The sequence below is a fragment of the Pinus tabuliformis genome, chromosome 1_1 (assembly GCF_031772625.1).
Source record: "Pinus tabuliformis cultivar Carrire ecotype Pingquan chromosome 1_1, CPIR1, whole genome shotgun sequence".
Classification (NCBI taxonomy): Eukaryota; Viridiplantae; Streptophyta; class Pinopsida; order Pinales; family Pinaceae; genus Pinus; species Pinus tabuliformis.
The window spans coordinates 534,805,481-534,812,673 of NC_142297.1; the positions used below are offsets into that span (position 1 = coordinate 534,805,481).

At 35.2% G+C, this 7,193-nt stretch overlaps 1 pseudogene; it reads right to left on the reverse strand.

Annotated features, from left to right (window-relative positions):
• Positions 1 to 5,128: 5,128 nt before the first annotated feature.
• LOC149214147 (low temperature-induced protein lt101.2 pseudogene) lies at positions 5,129 to 5,482 on the reverse strand (annotated as a pseudogene).
• Between the last annotated feature and the right edge of the window lie 1,711 nt (positions 5,483 to 7,193).

Below are 7,193 nucleotides of genomic sequence, written 5' to 3' on the forward strand. Positions count from 1 at the left end.
TATGTATAACAGCATAAAGTTATCCAACTTTCCACCCATATGCATGCATATACATATATATAAAGTAGGATAACGACAACTATAATAATGAAATTGAAAGCATATATAACAATAGGATTACGAAACCTATAATAATGAAGTTGAATGGTGATAGGTATGTGATCCTAATTCACGTGTATGTGGATAGGTAGGTATATGAGCTATAATAATGAGACCTGAAAGGTGATCCGCTAGAATAGAATAAAGGCAGACAGATAAAACAAGGGAGCCACTGTGGTAGGGGTAGTCCCTGCCAGGTTGAGAAACTGGCCACGCATAGGTGCACAACTGTGCACAGTGAAATACATCCCAACACAGTTCGAACGGACCCGCATGCATGAATTACACTTCCATATTTGTTTGACCAATTCCAAAGTGTGCCATCCATGGTGAAGGATAAACCTGACAAGACGACTGCGGTGAGCGGCGGCACATTTTATGTCTATTGTGTTATCCTATGCAGTTGCAGAGGCTTATCTGGAGCAATTCAAATCCGACCTCAATGCATTTCTAAGAGCTAGAACCCAAGAAATGAATGAAGGCGGAGTTATGTTTCTGATTCTTCCGTGTCGAATTTCGTTTGATCCGAGGGAACAAGGGAGCTTGCTCAGTTTCTGTGGGCAGCTGTTGGTAGCTGCTTTCAGAGATAAATGGGATATGTCTTGTTTGTTGTTTCCCTAGCCTTCTTATAACGAAATTTTGAATTAGTCTCACAAATATGATTGATGCTGGGCAGGGCTTACTGCGAGGAAAAATTGCACTCATTCAATTTGCCTTTCTTCTCTCCAACTATCGAAGAATTCAAGACTATAGTGAGCAGGATCGTTCACTTTACAGAGATGCGAAGTCTTGAGAGGAGAAGCTGCTGGCACGGTTGAGTACAAGAGCGAAGACCACGGTTTATTAGGAAGACAGCTCTGAATGCAGTATAGAAATGGATTGGAGATTATGACTAAAGCCCATATCGGAGCAGAAATGACAGACAAATTGTTTCATAGAGTCGAGAAAAGAGGAGCTGAAAAGAGTCACGAATTGATTAGACAAATGGAAAGCTTAACACAGTTACTTGCGGTTGTGTCACAGTAAAATGATTAATGCATACTCACTTTACAGTGATACCATGAAATTTCGCTTTGATGCTGAAACTTCATGATTGTATATATCATTGTAACAATTTTTTCACTTTTCATAGTTTGATCATGACCATTTTGAGCACAATTATTGCAAGTATTAAAGTTTTTGGAAGCAATGATTTTTCTTATCTCGTCCCCACAATTAAGATATCTTAGTTTAAATGGTAAATTATAAAAGTATTTTAATTAAACAATAAAAAATAACTATAGTACAATGTGGAGATGACTAATAAAAGAAAAAATGCCCATGCAGCACATTATCTTTGTTAATATAGTATGAAGTAAACCATTTAGATTGTCTCTTTACGATTTGGATTGGATTATATCTCACATTAGATTAATATATGAAAACTATTGCCGACGGGAATGAATACGACTAAGTTAGTATTATCTTGCTCTTCCTGCTTTAGCTTAAGTCTGTCTCTTGTACCTTCGGAATGGATTAACGTTTTGATATTTGAAATAAAGAGAAAAACTACAGGGAATTTGTCAGTTCCTACTCTCCCACCTAAACAACATTATGTTCAATGGAATATATTGACATAGATAAGTTTCAATTTGCCATTACTGCAACCTATTATTAATTATGATATCGCCATAGAAATGTATTTAATTACAACTACGCTCCACATGGCATGTTATAACCCTTATACTCCATCCAAGATAATCTCGGTAAAAGATATATATTAAATATGCATTGCTCTTAATATTAGTTATAAAGTGCCCAGATAAATAACAAGTGTTAGTCAATATTTATTTATTAGCTACCGCTTGTTAGTCAATATTTATTTATTAGCTACGGCTTGTCTTACCACATGCACGTTAGTGAATATTTTTGTGTATAACTTATCACGATCTCTCATCCAATAGGTTTAAACAACGATGCGAGGTTTACTAGCGAGGTTAAAGAACACAATAACCCCAGAAACACAGTAACCGTATTGATAAGAATCATAATCAGTGTGTAATTCCACTGTAATTGCACTGTTTTAGATGATGTGAATAGGTAAGACAAAGGTGCTTTCCAATCTATCGGCAGAATGTTCAGAGCTTCAAAGTTGGGAAATCTTGCTATTATCATACGTTTGGCGTTCAGAGCTAGGCAATCTTATCCTTATCTGCAAAATTTGTTTTTTATCATACATTTGGCATTCAGAGCTAGGAAATCTTACTATTTATGGATAAATTTGGTGCATATGGAGCAAAAGTAACATGGTTTCTGGACTGTCAAATGAGTTATATCCCCTCGCCTCTCCAGGAAAGAGCGAGCCAAGAGCTATACCGCAGCTAAGAGAAGTATCATGCATGTGGGGTGGCTTTATGTTTAGCACCACCTTCCTCCTTCGCACGCAGGCTCAAACCATTAGGGTTTTGCTTCAGGGTAAGATCTATGGCGTATTTGTTTTCATGGTTTCGCCTAACCTGTCCGATTCTATCCGATTCTATCTATATCAGACAACAGAGAAAACTAATGAATTATCTCTGGATATAGAAGAAAAAGAGGCGAGGCTGGGGTTCACTGTACAGTATACTGGGGTGTTTGAAAGCTCCTCTGAAGGTGTTCTTACCGCTCATAGCAGCAGAGGTCTGAATAATAGATATGCATATTTATGGTAGTGTATATATGACAGCACGCTAAATTATTGACTGAATATATATACAAGTTTGAAGGTACTAAATCTTGAGGCCATAAGGAAGTATTTGGAGGAATAATGGAAGACATTCGTGGTGATCCATTTGAATGGCTTTGTGTCGATGTATTTGCACTAGTGTTGTCACTGCTGGACATTGCAACCTAGGCTACGAGCGTATCAGTCTCCAGCAAGTGGAAATCTGTGGTTGAATCCGACATTTTGTGGCCAAAAAATATCCGAGAGATTTGGAAACACAAATTTACAGTGAGAACAACTTCGCATCAGATTTAACCAAGAATTACAGCCTATTGCCTCTCTCTCGAAGCCAGAGAAAGACGTCGGGTAAATTATTTTACATTACTAACAATTTTTGTTTCAAGAACTAGATCGCATTAATTAAAAACCCAAATATACAATGGAACAAACGGTAATCACTGCCAGTAATAGAAATATAATTAAAATAGTAAAATAATAAAAATATAATTAAAATAGCAAAGTAATTCATGTTATAATATGTGTAAACACCATGTGCATTGCATTCAAGCCATGTGTTTATGTGTGGCAAAAATACGGATGCAAGAAACAGCCGAAATAGATTTCTTGAATATATATTTCTTCGCATTAATAATCGTTTTAGCTTTTATAAAAAAAAAATAAAAAATAAAAAATGTTGGCAATTGCTTTGAAGCCCGCATTGCTTTGCTTTTACAACGTAGTTAAGTTTCATTAATCTGCAATTTAGGTCAACTCCATTAATTTGCTGCAAACAAACTAAAAGAATGTAAATCACGAAAAACCTAAAAACTGTATTCCAACCAGTAAAATCTTTACTAAAGTTTCTAAAAGAATGTAAATCACGAAAAACCTAAAAACTGTATTCCAACCAGTAAAATCTTTACTAAAGTTTCATTAATCTGCAATTTAGGTCAACTCCATTAATTCGCTGCAAACAAACTAAAAGAATGTAAACCACGAAAAACCTAAAAACTGTATTCTAACCAGTAAAATCTTTACTATGGATGGTCTCGACCAAGGGACTCCATTAATCTGCTGGAAACAAACTAAAAGAATGTAAACCACGAAAAACCTAAAAATTGTATTCCAAGAAGTAAAATCTTTACTATGGATGGTCTCGACCATTCTCCGTCGATGGAGACTTCATTGTTATTAGCATATTATAGTCCACCAGCCAAAGACCTGATAAGAGAATACAACCTCAATCGACCCCTACTACTCCGTAAGGGTGGAAGTAGTGTAACCAATTTCATGTGCCGAAAACTACACTACCAATCTTTGATGTGGATATTGTGACATGGGCATTTAGTATTTGCTAGAATGGTCTCTGATCACTTCTCCCAAAAGTCTTGGAAAACATTAAATAGGATGGTATGAAGTGTCAATTTATTCTCTAGGGTATATATGCTCGCAGCTCACACTATACTATATAGTAAGGTGAGTTCATATCCTAACATCCCCCAGTACTAATGACACCTACGCATTTGTTTTTTAAATTTTAATTATTGTTTTTAAATTTCAATTATACTAATCACAAACTATTTATTTGTTTTTTAATTTTGATTTTACTTTGCCTGCTTATGCCATGCTTTTATTACTCTATTTCTAACTTTCTAACTTTAGATAATAAAACCAAGTTAATTGCATTCACTAGCGAGTTCTTCACTTTGGGTTCTCAAGAAAAAATTAATCCAAGTAGATTTGTAAAGAAAGAAAAGTATATCTTGACTTAAATTCTGGGAATTCCAGACAAATTAATCTAAGTAGAAATGTAAAGAGAGAAAAGTATATTTGGACTTAAACTCTTTGGGGAGCCTCACATATATGTGCAATGAAGCCTTGGACTCGCGATCCCATTATAAAACTTCACAACAGAGAATTTATATACAAAATATACATCATAAAATGCTTTCAATACAATATTTTGTTTTGCATAAACATTATATTTACGCATTACCACAAACCGGAGATAAGAACATGGATTGATTTCCAACATCACTCTTCCCGATGGTCTGAGGTGCTTCTAAACAAAATAAAATTGACTTACACATTCATTCATTCATTAACTTAACTTATTCAGTAGCTGAACACTCCAAATCCAAGGAATCTAATTAAGATAAATACAAATAAACACTACAAAGCCCAGTAAATAAGATATAATTAAGAAGGATAATTGCAGTTCTCTTCATAGATTCAGATATAGTTTGCTTCTAACAGAACATGCATTACATTACAGATTGGGTATTTATCTCTGACCCCCAATATATGTTACATGAATAACTGCAGAAGAAGCATTAATGGAGTAGGTTATATTACAAGCACATAAATGGCGTATACAACACCAGGGATGAAACCCAAGATTGTTAAGAGCAAATCTGTCCAAAATTCCACCTGCAATTACACAGTGACCCAAATAATGTTTAGTGCTATAGATGCATCAAAACAGAGCTAAAGCCAAAAAATTAAAATAAAAAAATAACGTACCCCAAGACCATATCTGAGAAAAACTCCAAGAGGTGGAATAAATATTGATAACAACACCTCTATGAACGTTTCGGATCCCATTGGAATTACAGTAACTTAGCTGACTGTCGCCTCACTGATTACTGTGTAGAATTCTATGAAGGTACAAGGATTTAACAATGAGAGTAAAGAGAAAAACAGGACAAATAATGAGTTCAACAAAGGAAGAAATCAAGAAGACTAGTAGAGTTGAAGGGGGTCGTGAAATGTGTTTGAAGAAGACGAGTATTGTTTCGGCGTACGAAACGTGGAAGTTTAGTTTGGCTGATTACTCGATATTTTCAACACGTAGGCCTGCATCATTTTTCTTGTCTTTTCCTTTAACGTTATTTAGTTAACTTGTCTTATTCTGTGTTTCCATTAAATTTTGGCGCAATTTTGTGGATCAATTATTCTCTTCATCAATTATAACTAACAATATAGACATCATAAATCAATTCCCGCTAGTTATAAGAAATTAGCTCCACTCTGGTGTGAAGTTAGGCAAGAATGCTGGTCACATATAAATCAAACCCTAGGCTTTTTAGTCTCCCCCTGGAGGAATGTATGCGATACTTAGCAACATGTGATTTACCACAATTCGTTCTTGAATTTGCCTCTGTGCAACAGAGATACTAATTATAACTCCCATTTTAATTTGTCACATGTACATCTAAAAGGGTGTCAATTCGGCACTGCGCTAAAGAAATCTACGCTTCGCCTAAAGAAATCTAAAGAAATCTACTCGTTCGCCTAAAGAAAGTCACGGGACTGCTCGCATACTTCGGCCTGCGATGATGGGTCAGACCCGAAGATTAGAGTATAGGACCCTTCAAAAGAAACTCGACAGCCCGCGCTAAAAAAGCCACTTATAGTTTGACGCATACAGTTGGGGCTTCAAGGCAAGGGCCCTTTCCGGGGGCAACGAAGTCAGTAGCGACAGATAAGGAAGGTAAGAGCTCCCACCAGTCCTAGAAGGGCTATTTTTGCCTTCATGCTCATAGAAAGGCGTCTACTAGCTGCATAAACTGGCAGAAGCCAAACCAAAGAAATGGCATGAACAGAAACAACTTCTCTAATAATGGAACTGTTGTAACTTCTCTAATAATGGAACTGTTGTAATCGTGGAAAGTAATATGTCGTTGTAAAATGGAACTTACAAGTTGTAACGCTGAACCTCCGCCCTTCACAGACCCTACCGCTTGACACTCTCTGCTCTGCTCCTCAAACTTACTCCCGACAAAGCATTAGTAGATGACCGTGGATGCCTCTGCATACTTCAACCATATGCAAACATCTGGCACTTGCAGGATGCAGGACACTGCATGCAGGACACTCGGCAATATAACCAAACTTCAGATAAAAAAAACTTTCCATATCTGAGAACTTTGGATATCTTGCTTTTACTAAAAAACTAGCTTCTATATTACTCATATTATTTATAATGATAACTAAAGTTAGTAAAAAAAGCTCAAAATTATATACAATCTTTTAAAAATAATACTACCTCGATTTTCAAAGCATTAAAAATATTTTTATAAAAATAAAAAATAGATACCCTTTATGTAATCTTTTTATTCAACTAAGATAATTATGATATCGAAATAAGTCTTTCAGATTATTGTTCCCAATAAATGAAAGCTGCAATCATTTGCTACTCCATATGAGTAAAAAAGGGAATTAGTGTAATTGCCAAGTAACCAGTACTCAAATGAAGGTTGTGAAAAAACATATATCTTATATAAAATATTTTTTCCATTTATAATGAGTTGAAAAAGTTAAAAATCCTCGAAGTATAATTTTTATATAGATATTATATTTAATTAAAAAACAGAAAGAAAAAACGAGTATAAATAAAGATGACAAAAAA